The following is a 16,750-nucleotide window of genomic DNA, read 5'->3' as shown; positions in this document are numbered from 1 at the left end:
CTCATAGGCAGATGTCCATACTTGACGAGTGGCATCACTTGTCCAAGTGCTCCAGGCAATTCATGAAGGGTTGGGGAGCCAACGTAGGGAGGGACCTTCGGGTCCAGAAGGCTCTCCTTCTTGAGGAGATCCGCTCTCTCGACCTTCGCGCAGACACGTCGGGCATCTCGGCGGAAGAGTGGGCGCATAGATACAACCTCGAGGACTCTCTTATGGACATCTACTCTAAGGAAGAGGAATATTGGCGCCAGCGAGGATCTATGAACTGGGTATTGTTTGGCGATGCCAACACGGCTTACTTCCAGGCCATTGCTAATGGCAGACGTAGACGCTTATCCATTCCCCTTTTATGGGACGGAGCCCAGCTTCTCCAGGACCCCCTGGCAATCCAGGCCCACGTGGTTGGTTTCTATAAATCGCTCGTTGCCGGGCGGCCTCGGGGTGGGGCCTCTGTAGCGGACCACATTTGGTCCCCTAGCCAGCATGTCTCCCCTGCGGAGAATACCGCTCTACTCGCTCCTTTTGATGCCACGAAAGTGGAGACATTTGTGAAAGCAATGAACCCGGCCTCGGTGCCGGGTCCGGATGGTTTGCCGGTCCGCTTTTTCCAGGCTTTCAGACCGATGGTGAAGGATATCATCCTGGGTTTGTTCCTTGAGCTCTCTCAAGGAACTTTAGACGTCTCCCGGCTCAACTACGGGATCATCTCCCTCATCTCGGAGGTCCCGGGAGCGGCCGACATCTGCCAGTTCCGGCCAATCACGGTTCTCAAGGTGCTTTCCGGATTTTAGCGACAGGGTACGCCACTAGGGCGGCCTTGATCGCTCCCCGGATCCACCATCCGAACCAGACGGCCTTCACTAAAGGCCGCAATATTTTCGATGGGATCCTCATTCTCTACGGGGTCATCAATGAGGTCAAGAGCAAAAGCCTTCGCGCGATCTTCTTCAAAATTGACTTCCACAAGGAGTATGACACTGTAATTGGTCCTTCCTTCGGGAGGTGATGATGAAACGTGGCTTCGACCTGCACTGGATCGCTCGGGTTATGCAACTCGTGACTAGTGGCCGCACGACTATCAACATTAATGGGGAGGTTGGCCCGTACTTCTTGACGGGCCAGGGGGTGCGGCAAGGAGATCCCCTCTCCCCATTCCCTTTCAATCTTGTGGTCGACGCTCTGTCTTCGATCCTTGATTTGGCCAAGTGCACTGGCCACATTCGAGGAATCTGCCCTCATCTTGAGGGCGATGGGGGTTTGACCCACCTCCAGTATGCAAATGACACCATCATCATGGTGGAAGGCTCGGAGGACGATATTTGGCATCTCAAGTTTCTCCTACTCTGCTTTCAGGAGATGTCGGGACTCACGATCAATTTCGCCAAGAGCGAGGTAATGGTTCTGGGTTACTCTGACGAGGAGGCCCAGCGCATTGCCAATCGCCTAAACTGTCGGCTAGGATCCTTCCCCGCCACTTACCTTGGCATGCCGATCAGTGGCATCCGTCTGCAGGAGAAAGACTTCCGCCCAATTATTTCGAAGCTCCAACCTTAGATGGAGCCTTGGCAAGGGAGATGGCTATTCAAAGCCGCTCGAGTTATTCTGATGAATTCCTCCCTTGTTAGCCTCTTGATGTCACTACAAGAAATATGTCAACTTGTGACCACCACTATTGGTCACTGAAAGGTCACAAATTTCCATTTACGACCTTTTTGTGACCAAAAACAGAAGGTCAAAAGCTGGCCGTCATAAACTGACTATAGCGACCTTTCTTCTGGAATGGTCAAAGACGTTTACGACCAAAATATTCCTACTATGGCGTTTTGGTCACTAGCAACCTCCCCAAGCCACGTAGGCATCCAGCGTGGCAAGCTGATGTGGCACAAGATTCAGCCCGGTCTAATTCGGTTTTCTACATGGGCCAAGCCCATTAATTCGGCTTTTTTATTGTTTTTTTCATGTGAATTTTTGGTCGGCTACATGGGCCACGCCCTACAATTCGGCCTTTTAATTTTCTAGGCCGTGGCCCTTTTGCAAACCATTTCATTAGGCCTTTTTGTAAGGTTTTACAGAAATGCACAATATTCCAGCCCACTATTATTTGGGCTGTAGCATTTTTGATCCTGTAGACCATTTGGTCTTTTTATTATTCCCTGATTTCCAGTTTACACATTTGAACAGCAAACACTCAATAATTCTCTCAATTAAATGATTAAATTCAGAAATCATTCATCCAAATACACACAACAGCACATACAAGTCTGCCTGTCCAACCTCAACTAAAACAAGCAAAAACAAATACACATCAACTAAAGTTGTGGTGCGCTTCCATCACAGCAGCAGCAACCTAAGCGACATTAGATCACCAAAAAGAAACAATGCCATCAACATGAGGCGGTAATCCAACTTCAACACTTTGTGAGGAGCAGCGCCACCAGGAGGATGTCGATCGCCTCTGGTACCTAGCCACAGGTCACATCAGAAATATTCAGAAATCAGTTGAACATAATTGACTACAAAAGAAATCAGAATTGAACAGAATTGTCATGCTTATCTACTTTCAGGAAAGTTAATACATATTTCCATGCTTGTCTATCAAAGAAATTGTATCAACTTAACACTTAGTCATGCATAAGTGTTTCACATCAAAAACATACAGCAGTGCAGACTCGAAATTGTATCAACTTAACACTTAGTCATGCATAAGCGTTTCACATCAAAAACATACAAAATTTGGAGTAGGAAACTAAATCTCTAAATACTCCAGCTGCAAATACTGCTAACACTAATAGGCCAGTAGCAAATACTGTATTTTTGGAGTTTTAACAAATGTTCAGTAATTTATGGAGTACAGCAGCAACATCACGTTAAGAAAGTGAGCTAAATCATCACATTTTCAACTCTAAAGGTGCGGCAGGTCCTAACCCTATCATAGGCATACGCGCAAACAGGTGCATGACAGTGTTAAGTTTTATACAAGGATGTGGCTTATTGAAACTGAAAGTCCAAGTAAAAGTCGTCAAGAGCAAAAATAATGAAATGTTTAGTCCGAGGTTTGTGAACTACGCAGCAATTCTTTTAAACTTGTAATACGGAGGCTGAGTTAGTATGCAGAATGTCTGTAAGCTACAACATGGCCCATCCAAGCACAGCCCAACCCGTCAGCTACAAAGAGCATGAAATAAAAACAAAATACCATACTTAATTGGAGCTTTATTTTTTTTGTTCTTACGCGGGCCGCTAATAAATAAAGAGTCAGAAAAGCGTCTGAATGGAATCGAGGCTCTGTTTCAGGTAGCAAAGTGGCAAGCAATCTATTTGTGCAGCAGCAATTCTAGGCTTCACTCTGCTCATGATCTACTAATGACTTCTAGCATAAAAAACACTTCTTGCCTAGTAAGCAACAGTATAGCATGCACTTATTAAATTCTTAAGAGTAGCACATGCATTGTCTATTAAGGGAATCATCTGTTACAATTTGTGTTAAAATCTCCTAGGAGTTCAAAGGCTGGAAACAATTTACTATGGAGAAGTGAAGGACCCCAAGTACCTTAAGAGTAGCACATGCATTGTACAACTCTTCTTTACGAGTATCTCCGAAACCATCAGCGTTACCTGTAAAAGTGGTAGTCATCACATGAAAAAATTAGCCAAGCACAGCTCTAATATGGAAAGAAGCACTTCTGTATTTCTATTATATATGCTAGAGAAACTGATTTCTAGTGTTAAAACGTGCAGCTCTATATACATAATTTTGGTAAGCTAGGCAGAAGCTTAAATATTCAGTGTACAGAAATAGTCATGTGTATGCATATGTAAATCAATATGTCAAATTTATGGCCAACTAGAGATTCATGTATACAATTTGGTAGAGAAGAAAATAACAAGTCAGTTTGTAGCTAGCCTACCAGCAGTTTAACAACACTAATAGATTTGCATTTGATGCTGCCACTTAATTTCAGGACATGACAAGACAAAAAGCATGGCATCAACACGAGCATCAATAGCATACTAACACCTAAATTGATACTAAATTAATGGAGTCCCATCCATCCATGAGAAAAGAAAGTGCCTTTGGTTGATAAAGAGAAGAGAAGACTACCTCTTGCTGGGATCAAACCAGAGGATACCAGCGCATCCACCCATGAGCAGGTTGTGTGGCTCGAGGTCATGGTCCCGGACACCGTGTTCGTGGCAGAAAGCAACTCCATTGCAGAGCTGGTACATCATGATCTACATGCACAATATCACCAAGTTCACCAACAACGAATCAGTCAACGAAGTCATTGAAGCTGTCCAGAATCACTTTCAGCTATCATGCATGCCTAGAAGATAACAATACATGTGTGTTCATCATCTACGCAACAACTCACTCTCGGAAGCTGACTTTGAACGCGGCGACGGAGCCCGTCTTGGGCCTGTTGAACCCCTCCCTGCCTTTCGCGCGCACCCTCTCTTGTATCTGCACAGCAAGCACACAAAGCTCTACAATTTCAGCACAGCAGACGCACTGCACTTTGAGGCCCCAAGAATCAAGACCCCGGTAATTTATTATTACAGAAAAACGCACCCTCTGCTTCATGAGCTCCAGGTTGCCGATGCTGTCGCCAAGGATGGCGCGCATCTCCTCGTCGTCCCTGCAAGCATTCTCCAGGACCCTAAACCACCACAGCAACAACCAGTGAGCTAGCTAGTTAACTGAGCAGAGAGGGAAGTAGTTACACAGGACATTATTATTCTTAAGTGAATTAAACAAGTCCACCCATCCCAAATCCTGCAGCTATGGCTACATTTGCTAGTATTTTGCTGCTTGGTTAAACTATGTGCCGCTACTAGAGATTACATCGGGGGTGCAGGAGACAATCTGATGCGTTCGATACATGGCCATGGATGCAACTAGCAAACTAGAGTACGAAAGGCAGTGCTGTCGAGTAAAGCATAGTACTTATGTGAAGTGCACTGAAGCTGAAACAAGATAGGGATATATACCTGCGGCAACACCGTGGCTGGCCGCAGATTGGCGAACACGCTGAGCCCGGCACGGATGTTGAGCAACCCGGTCTCAGGCTTGAGATGCTTCTCACTGCTGTCCCACTTATACCTGCAAGCGCAGCATCAGTGTCCATTTACTGAAACTGAAAGTCACAGATGCACATCACAACTTTTGAACTAATTACTATTGCCAGATCGTTTCCACTCACCCTCCTATCGCGCCGAGCAAGATGGCGTCGGAGGCCCGCGCTGCCGCGAGCATCTCGTCGTGAAGCAGACGTAGTTATGGTTGTAGGAGATGTGGAGCAGGTCCGCTGCAGAGGTGCAGGGGTGGTCTGCGGGGCGACGACGCGGACGAACTACAGCGGCGGCAGGAGCTCGTGAAGAGGCCATCCATGGCGGGGCTGTTGTAGATGTACCTGAGAGAGAGGGAAGATGCGTGAGGGAGAGAGAGAGAGAGACAGAGGAAAGGAGAAGGACGGGACGGGTGTAGGTCTCGTCCGCGCGTCGCCGGCGGAGAGGGCCACCGCCTCCATGGCCGGTGACGGGTGTAGGTCTACTGGGCACCGTCGAATCCCGCCTTAGGTCGCCGGGATTGGGCGCCGGAGGCGGCGGTGGGAAGTTGGATCTGGGAGTGGGAAGAGGGGAGAGGATCTGAGGTGGGGAGGGGAGGTGTGGCGGAGGTGGGTGGCGGCGAGGGGACTGGTCGGTGGCGAAGGTGGGTGGCGGCGAGGGGATGGGTGGAAGAGGTGGAAGGGGATCGGCGGTGTTGGGCGGAATCGATGGGGGCGGCGGCGCACGGAGGATGGCGCGGCTAGGGTTTGGACGAGAGCTGCGCTGATTCGGGAGGGGGATGAGAGGGATGAGGGGTAGAGGGGGTGGGGAAGAGGGCTGTCGTCGGATCCAGGCCTATCCAACGGTGGTCGGGCATGATCCGCGTGAGGTGCTCGTGGACCAATCAGAATGCAATAAAGGCCTTGATGATTTTATGACCATATAAATAGGTCGTAAATGATTAAAAATAAGTTCTTTTGCAGGAGAAAAGCATTTTTCGTTGTTGAAGTATAAAAAATAGTTTGGTTGTGACGAACCTACCAACTCTATGTATTAGACCAAATTGTATGTATAATTGACCAAATGATTTTATGTAAAATGCTTTTGATCCACGAAAAATTCATTTTCCATTTTTTCGAGTGCCCAAAATGAGTTTTTTTTGTGAAGGACCTATCATATATTTGTTGTAAAATTAGACCTAATCAATTTTATAAAATACTAGGCCATATATAATCCACAATTGACAAAATGGTTGGGTGTCAAAAATTTTGATCCACCTCTGGTGAAAAAGACAAATTCCCGTCGATTCAGCTGGAAGCGGGTCAAATTTGAACTGCAGGTGCCTCATAGTTTGCTCTTTATTTTTTCCAAAAATCATTTCTAGGTAAATAAGTATCTATTTAATCAGAGAAACACCAAAAAAATTCCAAGATTCAACCACTAGCTAGGACCGGTCATTCCCAGCGTTTTGACCACATTTTGAAACGGGCATGAAAAATTCAAAAAAAATCAAAAAATTGGAAAACCTCCGCATTGTGTCATTATATGTGACCAAGTTTCCAGGAAAAGAACAAACTTGTAATACGGCAATTATTTTAAAAAGTGTTCTCAGAAATGAGCTATCATCTCTGAAGATTCATGGCTTTCAAGCCAAATGATCAATCTTATGGCCACATTCGTGGCATAGTTTGTTCAAATGATCTCATATTGTGCACAAGGGTGCATATTGGAATGGCAAACAATGTTGCCTAAGGAAGTTTTCATTTTTTTTGGACGAAAAAACCATTTTTCATTTTTCGAGTACCCAAAAGGAGGTTTTTTGTGAAGGAACTACCAAATAATTGTTACAAAATTGGACCAAATCAATTTTCTAAAATACTAGGACATATTTAATGCATAATTGACAAAATGGTTGGGTGCAAAAGGTTTTTATCCACCTCTTGTGAAAAAGACAAATTTCCGCCGATTCAGTTGGAAGCGGGTCAAATTTGAACTGCAGCTGCCTCATAGTTTGCTATTTATTTTTTCCAAAAATCATTTCTAGGTACATAAGTATCTATTTAATCAGAGAAACACCAAAAAAATTCCAAGATTCAACAACTAGCTAGGAACGGTCAAGCCAGCCGTTTTGACCGCATTTCAAAACAGGCATAAAAAATTCAAAAAAAATCAAAAAATTGGAAAACCTTCACATTGTGTCATTATATGTGACCAAGTTCCCAGGAAAAATAACAAACTTGCAATACGGTAATTATTTTAAAAAAATGTTCTCAGAAATGAGCTATCATCTTTGAAGATTCATGGCTTTCAAGCCAAATGATCAATCTTGTGGCCACATTCGTGGCATAGTTTGTTCAAATGATCTCATATTGTGCACAAGGATGCATATTGGAATGGCAAACAATGTTGCCTAAGGAAGTTTTCATGTTTTTGGACGAAAAAACCATTTTTCATTTTTCGAGTGCCCAAAAGGAGGTTTTTTTGTGAAGGAACTACCAAATAATTGTTACAAAATTGGACCAAATCAATTTTCTAAAATACTAGGACATATTTAATGCATAATTGACAAAATGGTTGGGCGCAAAAAGTTTTTATCCACCTCTCGTGAAAAAGACAAATTTCCGCCGATTCAGATGGAAGCGGGTCAAATTTGAACTGCAGCTGCCTCATAGTTTGCTATTTATTTTTTCCAAAAATCATTTCTAGGTACATAAGTATCTATTTAATCAGAGAAACACCAAAAAAATTCCAAGATTCAACCACTAGCTAGGAACGGTCAAGCCCGCCGTTTTGACCGCATTTTGAAACGGGCATAAAAAATTCAAAAAAAATCAAAAAATTGGGAAACCTTCACATTGTGTCATTATATGTGGCCAAGTTCCCAAGAAAAATAACAATCTTGTAATACGGTAATTATTTTAAAAAAGTGTTCTCAGAAATGAGCTATCATGCGTGAAGATTCATGGCTTTCAAGCCAAATGATCAATCTTATGGCCACATTCATGGCATAGTTTGTTCAAATGATCTCATATTGTGCACAAGGGTGCATATTGGAATGGCAAACAATGTTGCCTAAGGAAGTTTTCATTTTCGTTGGACGGAAAAACCATTTTCCATTTTTCGAGTGCCCGAAAGGAGGTTTTTTTGTGAAGGAACTACCAAATAATTGTTGCAAAATTGGACCAAATCATTTTTATAAAATATTAGGGCATATTTAATGCACAATTGACAAAATGGTCTGGTGTAAAAAAATTTGATCCACCTCTCGTGAAAAAGACAAATTTCTACCGATTCAGTTGGAAGCGGGTCAAATTTGAACTGCAGCTGCCTCATAGTTTGCTATTTACTTTTTCCAAAAATCATTTCTAGTTACATAAGAACCTATTTAATCATAAATACATGGTTTGGTGGCGATACGTCGAGGTTTGGGCGGTGGCCGAGGGCCCCAACTCTAGAGCGCGTAAACTCGCATGCCCGCCGCGTGGTCACCGCGTGACCGTGGCGTTGCCATGTGTTCTGGGCGGCCTAGGCATGTCTAGTGGGTTGGACACTCCCCAGGTTGGCGCTAGGAAGAAAATTACAACATAAGATTCTCACGAGGAGACCAATCGATGCTCAAACATGAATTAGCAGTCAAGTGTTTGATTAGCGGTACGGGAAATGTACATGGCTAATGGGCGTGAGTTTCGGCTGAGGATGATCAGTTACTAAGAAGACTGCCTTCACAAATTTTCAGCTCAAAAGGAGGAGCCTAGGTGGTACTTGCTTTGCAAACCACCACACAGGACATAAATACGAATGTTGAAGCTCGGCTCAAAATAATGAATGGATTGAGCTGGAATTTGGTGGAGGATGGTTATTTGGGCATAGGAAAGCACTGTAGAAAATGGATACCATTTGGACATGCCAAAGTGGTACTTCCTTCACAAAGTGCTGCTTTGAACAGAATAGGAAAATGAATATTTTTGAATTAGTTTTGAACTAGCCAAGGAAGGTTTTTACATATTTGACGAAGGTATGACCCAAAGAATTTATGAGATTTTTTTGGGAATTTTGGGAATGACAGAAATATAGGTTGCTTCACAACCTAGGGCAAAAACTACCACATGGACATGACACATAGGCAAAACTGATGAGGTGGCGCCTAGTCATAGCAACCCACCACAATTTACAAGGCTATGACCATCTATATTGGTCGTTAACAACTAGAAATAAGGCAGCAGACTAGCGTTGTTTGCTTTATGACCTTTTCGTGTGAGGAAATTACGACCTTTCTGATCAAAATGGTCGCAATGGTTTAGGGTTTGGAGCCCTCCGAACAGCTTTTGACCAATTGGTCTGAAATGGTCATAAATTTATGACCAATTCTTCGAGGGTCACTGACAGAAGGTCATAAGTTGACATATTTCTTGTAGTGTGTGTGTGATGGGATTCTATAGTTTACATGAATCCCTTCATCACGAGGTCACCAAACTCCTCTCCATATTCTTCTGGGCTAGAGAGGGCAATAAACAGGAATACCACATGGTGAAGTGGTCGGAGATATGCAAGCCTAAGGATCAGGGCAGCCTTGGAGTCATTTCATCTAAACGGATGAATATTGCCCTCCTTTCCAAATGGCTTTGGCGCATCCAGACCGGCGAGGATGGACTGTGGCTGGAGATTATCCATGCAAAGTACCTACGCGGGCAGCCTCTGTGTTCGCCTCTCGCTCGGGAGGGTCCCAATTCTGGCAGCCGGTGATCCAACTAATCCTGGTCCTATGGATTGGTACCTCCATCAAGGTGGGCACATGTACTGGTTCTCTCTTCTGGCTAGACAGATGGTCCGGCTCTAGACAGAGCGGTTCTACGCTCTATTTTTAATATGTGCCCACCCACAACTTACGGTGGGCGCGGCATTAGCCGACGTTAGCGCCATTGCCTTCCACCGTACTTTTGGGGCGACAGAACATGCTCAATGGGAGGAGTTGCTCGAGTGCATTGCGTTGCACCCTCCCTCCCTGGAGCCCGACTCCCTGCACTGGCGCCTTGAACACAGTGGCAGTTTCTCTACCAGGTCCCTCTACCGGGCGATTGTGCCCACGCCGGGGTCCGTCGAGCTTTCGATTATTTGGGAAATCAAGCTCCCCATGAAAATCTGCATATTCCTATGGCAATGGGTGCGAGGACGTCTTCCCTCGGGCATGGAGGTGCATAAGCGAAATGGCCCCGGAGACGGCCTTTGTCCCATTTGCATTGTCCCGGAGGATTCCAACCACATCTTCTTCCGGTGCCCGGCGGCGCGGTTCCTTTGGAGCTGCTTCCGGGAGGTTGTCGGTGGTGTATGGTGCCATGACAACCTTCCGGACTTGTTTGGGGAGATCCTGTTGCTCCCCTCCTCTAGGCATGCCCATCTGGGTGGCTATGGGCTCCCTTGCATGGACCCTTTGGTGCATCCGCAACAAATTAGTCATTGAACACGTGATTCCTTGCCGTGTGACTGATGCAATCTACAAACTATGCGGCTTCTTGCAGCTATGGACACCGCTTAGCAAGCGGCGCGAACGGGACGTCATCGACAACATCATTTCGGGTCTCCGCTATTCGGCCTCAGCGTTAGCTCCAACACCACGGCCACCCCCTCCCGAGCCGGATTAGTTCCTCTTTTTCTTTGTTTGGGGCTTGTTCTGCTATGCCCCCAGCATTTATTTGTGAGCTGCTTGTACTTGGACCGACCATGACTTATTGTTGGGTGCTTGGGGTTGTTGCTTTATAATATAAAGTGGGGTGGGGGGAAGCCTTTTTCGTATAACCAAATTAACATGGCTTATTGTTGGATGCTTTGGGGTTGTTGCTGTATAATATAAAGTGGGGGGGGAAGCCTTTTTCGTATAACCAAATTAACCAAATTAGTTGAAGCAAACTTTTTAGACAACACGTCACTTTTCCACATGTAAATACATGATATATATCATAATGAGCAAAAAACAATTAGAAAAAGATAAAGAAACAACGTTGGATAAGCAGTCACGCTAATCACGTAAACTGCAACACTAAATGGGCTAGAAAGTAATATACTATAGCAGCCCATTACACTTTTGTTCTCGCAAAAAAAAGCCCGTTACACTTTTGAACCCAAAAAACCAGAACAACTGCAGGACCACCGTTCTCGTACCACTCGAAACCCCAAGGAATCACCCTTTTTGCGGTGGTTTGAGAGGTACTTGGCCCGGTACAGACACCCGAGAACGCCGTCGGGGAATGGCTAAGACCCTAGCGGTACAACCGCCTGGGACCCTGATAATTAAACAACTATACCAGGACCAACTAGACAATCACCGCCAGGGTACTGCATGCCCACCCGAAGGAATCACCCTTCGAGCAGTGGTTGGACCGGTGCAAGACCCAGTTGAACCGCCTGCAGAAAGGCCGGTGCAAGCTCACTTGCGCCCGGTACAACGGCCAGGGCAGTAGCCACCGTGGCCACTCCACATAGGAAGCAGTACAGCCGCTTTGGGAAGGTTTTTCTGCACATGTTGAGTAAGTGGCTCTCCTTAAAATGGTAGGCAATATGTGGGGTGTAATATGTAGATGTGTACGTGTTTGATTCATCCGTACCTTTCAATTCGGACCCTTCTTAATAGTGCGGATTTTCTGCAATCTTTTCCATCCGGAGGGGTGCCCAACCATCTTGTGTCATATTTAGTATACCTAAGTAGCTTTGGCACAAGATTAGTCCGTAAATTTGATTGTCATCAACACCAAAACACTTGAGACAGAAAATGCCCTTTCAGTTGCACCCAATGTTTGAATAGTATAGTAAGCAATGAGCTGCACGAAAATAAAGACTTTATAAATTAAAATTGGTGAAGCGAAATTAAATAGGTAGTATCAAGATGATGAATACATAAAAAATGTAATTTAGTTTGCACATGGGGGTTAAGGGGGGTCGATTCGGCCAATGCCTCCTTGTCCTCTTCCAACGGTGAGGACGACTTGATGTCGAACTTTTATCTGCAGTCTCGGTTCCAACTCGATGTGACATTCATGTGTGGTTCACAGTGCGATAATAAATGTTTTTAGAAACATGCAACCACAGTGTTATGACCCTCATCACTTCAACTTTCGGCATATAAGAAAACATGGATATAGAAATTAACCGCACTGGGCATGAAGAAGTGAAAGAAATGAGAAAAGAAAGGATGCTATTGTCAATCAAAACAGACTGTATTCTCAATCAACTGGCATCAATACAGACCCAGGGACTCTTAATAGTAGTTCTCTTCACAGATGGATTAAAAGAACTACTCAACACATCATCAACATACTAAATGATATAGTTCGTAGTTTCACTAACACACCACACTTCTACTGTGAAGGAACAATACTGGACCATATATATACTAACGTTCAGTACTAGAATGATAGTACTGATAACGCACCACTACTGGAAGGAAAAATAAGACTGGTTACTGAATGCCAGGCCAGGCCAGGCCATGCAGTTCAGCAACCACAAAGGCGGAACGCCAAATGAAGGGTACATTCGCTGTAAATCTTGTAGTCCGCCAGGGTGCGGTGGTCCTCCAGCTGATTGCCAGCAAAGATGATGCGCTGCTGTCTAGGGGGGGCGCCGTTCTTCTCATAGATCTTCACCTTGACACTGTTGATGGTGTCCGATTGCCCGACCTTAAGGGTGAGGACCTTGCCTTCCGGCGGCGTCTTCACGAATACTTGCATCACAGAAGTTGGAGTACACGGGAGGAGGATGAGGAGAAGAGTGGACCCTTTACCAATGTTGTGTTCAGCCAAGGTGCGCGTGCCGTCCTCCAGCTGCTTGTTGGCAAAGATGAGGCACTGCTGGACCTTTGGAAAGCCCTCAATGTCTTCGATCTTGGCCTTCACCTTGTCAATGGTGTCTAGGCTGTCGACCTCAAGAGTGATAGTCCTACCTCCTAGCGTCTCCATCACGAAGATTTGCATCTTTTCTTGGAGGTCAAGCGTGAAATCATGCTTGATGCCGTAATCCGCCAATGTACGGCTGTCTTCCAGCTGCACCCCGTCGAAGACGAGGCTGTACTGCTCCTGGATCTTTGCTTTGATGGTGTAAAGGGTGTCCGACAAGTGGACCCCCCTGAGACAGATTTTCCTGCCGGCGGGATTCTTGACAAAGATGTGCACTTTGGATGGGCTAGCAAACCAAAAATCACCAATTGTCAGACAATATTTAGGCTGTAGAACAATACACAAAAACATAAAGAATTCCAGCAGGTGGTACAAGTAAGGACCTAAATAAAAAACAATACAGGCAAGAAGAGAAATCTACTCTGTAAATACCTTGTTTATACAAAACATGGTATCGCACTAAGCCTAGCATGCAAAGTTCAAGACATGAGCAACCATACAAATATACATGGTATCACTCAGTTCTATATATTGAAGAGACTAGTTATAAGTTATACTTATATTCGGTTAACATACGTGTCAAGTGAGACACATGTTCTTAACCATGTAGCAACAAATGTCGGCATCTTTCTCTACGCGCCCCCTATACAGCCACCACGGTGTTGTCTTGCATCTCCATCTTCACCCTCCTTAAGGGGGAACACAGTCTTACTTCACTACAGCTGCATCATCACCCTCCGGCCACCCATCAGTCCCACAGTTCTGTTATGCTAATGGTCCGCTCCTCCACCATTTCATCCCACTCTGATGTCATGTGCGTGCCCAGCAGATCTCTACCATATTCCCAATCACCACTAGTGAAGGATGGTGGCATATTAGAATGGACAATCATATAGGACATGCGGCAACTTCAATACATGTCCTGTGTGGTAACGAAGGTGCACCATTCGATTCTTGTGGAAGTGGCAAACAAAATTCTTCTCCAAGTATGATGCCTCACCCAGCAAGCTTTGCTACCTATCGTGTCGGGACATAGATCAAGTTTCTCCCATTTTCCTCCTTGTCAATCATTGCACACCTCTATTCCCTCTCGTCACAATTATATTCAAATATGATGATGCATATCGTGAGATGTACATGAGGCGAATTTACACACGACTAACCAAATCAAAGGAGAAGAGCTATTTTGTTGATTATCGTCGATATACAAAAACAAAAGGTACAGCTACAAACAAAGAAAACTCACTAATCCCACACTTTAAAGAATATGCATGGCCAATAAGCTGGAGAAGAACATTCATGGTGAAGACACGGCTAACTCTGTATGCAGATTTGGAAGCTTTTCATTATTAACACGTTAATAATATGCACTATTTCATGTTAGGGGTTGTTCATATGTTCTTTTTCTAAGAAATCAACAGATCAAATAAATAAAAACAGGATGAGAAGCAGAAAGCACGATGTAGAAACCATCTCTAGTTTTAATCCAGTCGACCAACTATTGCTTGTTGCTCTGACATATGTTTTTCATTGTGAACAGAAAAGATGAAACTGTAGTTCAGTATTAACGAAGTAATCTTCTGGCCAAAAAAATTACCAACTAATAGACATAAGCTTGTTCGCATGGATATAACAAGTAATCACAACATGACTAAAAGGTTTGATTACAACTTGAACTGATTGCAATGTTCAAGATTAATAAACAATTTATAAGCACTGACTAACGTTAACATGGAAAACAAATCTTCCATTACCGATTGGCATATCAATTACTGATTAGAACTTTATACAACAGTTACAAGTGTTTTGTGATATTTTACTTCCTTTTTCAAAGGAATATGTAGCTAAGATATAACCTTCCGGTGTTCATAATGGGACTATTAGCACCTGAGGAGTACTTGAACACTGGAAACTCATATTTGACAGGCCGAAGAAGAATCTATTTAATTCATTTAGCCAGCTGAAGAATCTAAGATGACAAGATATGTGTTCCAGTATCGGATAATAGAGTTTATCCAATGAACAAAATGCTTTCCTAACAGGATACTGCACTGATCCTAACAACAACCGAGGTGCTTGGTGGACTCGGGACCTTTGTAATTATTGTAGCCCGCGTGGACTTTGGGGAGTCTTGATACTGCACTGAAGAAAAAAACGAGGGGTTGATTTGCACCGAGCAGCTAGCATTAAATGCAGGAGATACACATACAAAATAGAAAAACTGTCTAAAAAAGAAAAAGAACTCCGATCACTTACTCATCCATGTCGGCACCGTCAATCTGTGACGAATGGCTGCCACTGTCGTCTTCGTTGTCCCCGCCGCCGCTGCCGCTGCCGAAAAGCTCCTCCTCTTCCTCCTCCGAATCTGCCAATCCCATCAAACATGCAAGCCACTCAACGCCCCCGCACAGAACAAAGAATGTGATGCCTACGCATCATGCACATTGCGAGCAGGAGTCGCTAAAATCTCAACATGCATACTACCTTCCGTGCCAGAGGTAGAGACAGCAGGAGCAGCTTCCTCGACATGGTCTTCCAGCTTGGGAGCAGCGGGCAACAGGTGCAGGCGCTTCTTCGGGGGCATTCTGGTAGGCTGTCTGTCAAGGAATTGATTTTCATGTTAGTAAAGGACTCTGTATGGAAGATTTGATTTTCATGTTAGTCAAAGAGTGATGCAGGTGCAGCAAGTTGGAGTGGGGGTGGGGTACAATTGGAAAGAGAAATCGCATAGATTCACCACAAAAAAGTAAGCATAAAGTTCTCAATTCACTAACTAACACTTTCTAGAATAGAACCAACAGCTAGCAGCCAAATGCCAAGTCAGCCAACAAGACACACCCGTACAGAAACTAGCTAGATTACCGTTCAGAGTTGCTACACTACAATGCATCGATCTTAATCGGAAAACAGAATATTCAGGCTTAGTAACTAAAGTTAACAGCATGCAGATGCTTCTGTCCAGCTTTTAGATTTACATAAAAAACCTCAACACTTCCATGTTGCAACAGGTCGTACAAGCAACGACAGAAATATCTAGTCACAAAGGCTCACGAATAAATATGACAATCTTTGCTGTTTATACTGTGCATATAAACAAAACAAAATTTCTGAAATATGAAGCGTCTAACTTATTAGGTTCTGTGGTGTGAGGACACATATAACAAGAACTGCTATGTATCACCGATCCATATACAGCAAGTACAGTCAACGGAGCCTTGTGTGCGAACAAGGAAAATAAAACTAGATTTCACCCAATCCATATATGCGAACAATTGAGCGGCGGCAGACGACGATTGGATGGGGGAAAATCATGAAAAGATCGCCAAACATCATCGATCATACACTTGTGCAGCAACCACAATAGCACAGTCTACCAGGAACACAGGGCACCGCAACCAAACTACCAAAGCAACAAGGCTGTTTTTGAGGAAACACGGGCAGCGGTGGGGGTCGAGCCGTCGCAGCAAACACAAGAGCAGGGGAGGGGCGGACGCATCTCCGTAGCCTACACAAGACAAGAGCAGCAGGGCTCTCAACAACACCGTCTCTCTCGTCATCGGACTCGGAGCTAGGTCAGGTGGGTAGGGTGTTGGCGTCGGGTTGCTCGGGTTGAAGAAGATGGAAGAAGACTCGGAGCTAGGTCAGGAGGGAGCGGATTAGAAATTACCGAGAGAAGAGGAAGAAGATCTCTGCTCGAGTCCGGTAGGAACTGCGTGCGGGCGGCGCTGCGGCGGCGGCCGGGGAAGGAGAGCGGTCCAATCGAGCGACAAAGAGGGTTTTTTTTTGTTCTTTTATTTTAATATATAGGTGGAAAAGGAGAG

General features: G+C 44.7%; 1 pseudogene; it reads right to left on the bottom strand.

Annotated features, from left to right (window-relative positions):
- LOC119278776 overlaps positions 1–16,750 on the bottom strand; it is a 283,671-nt pseudogene that overhangs the window by 164,465 nt on the left and 102,456 nt on the right.

The sequence above is a fragment of the Triticum dicoccoides genome, chromosome 3B, assembly GCF_002162155.2.
Source record: "Triticum dicoccoides isolate Atlit2015 ecotype Zavitan chromosome 3B, WEW_v2.0, whole genome shotgun sequence".
Taxonomy (NCBI): Eukaryota; Viridiplantae; Streptophyta; class Magnoliopsida; order Poales; family Poaceae; genus Triticum; species Triticum dicoccoides.
The sequence above is the reverse complement of the archived record's forward strand: the minus strand, read 5'-3'. Positions and strand labels throughout refer to the sequence as shown.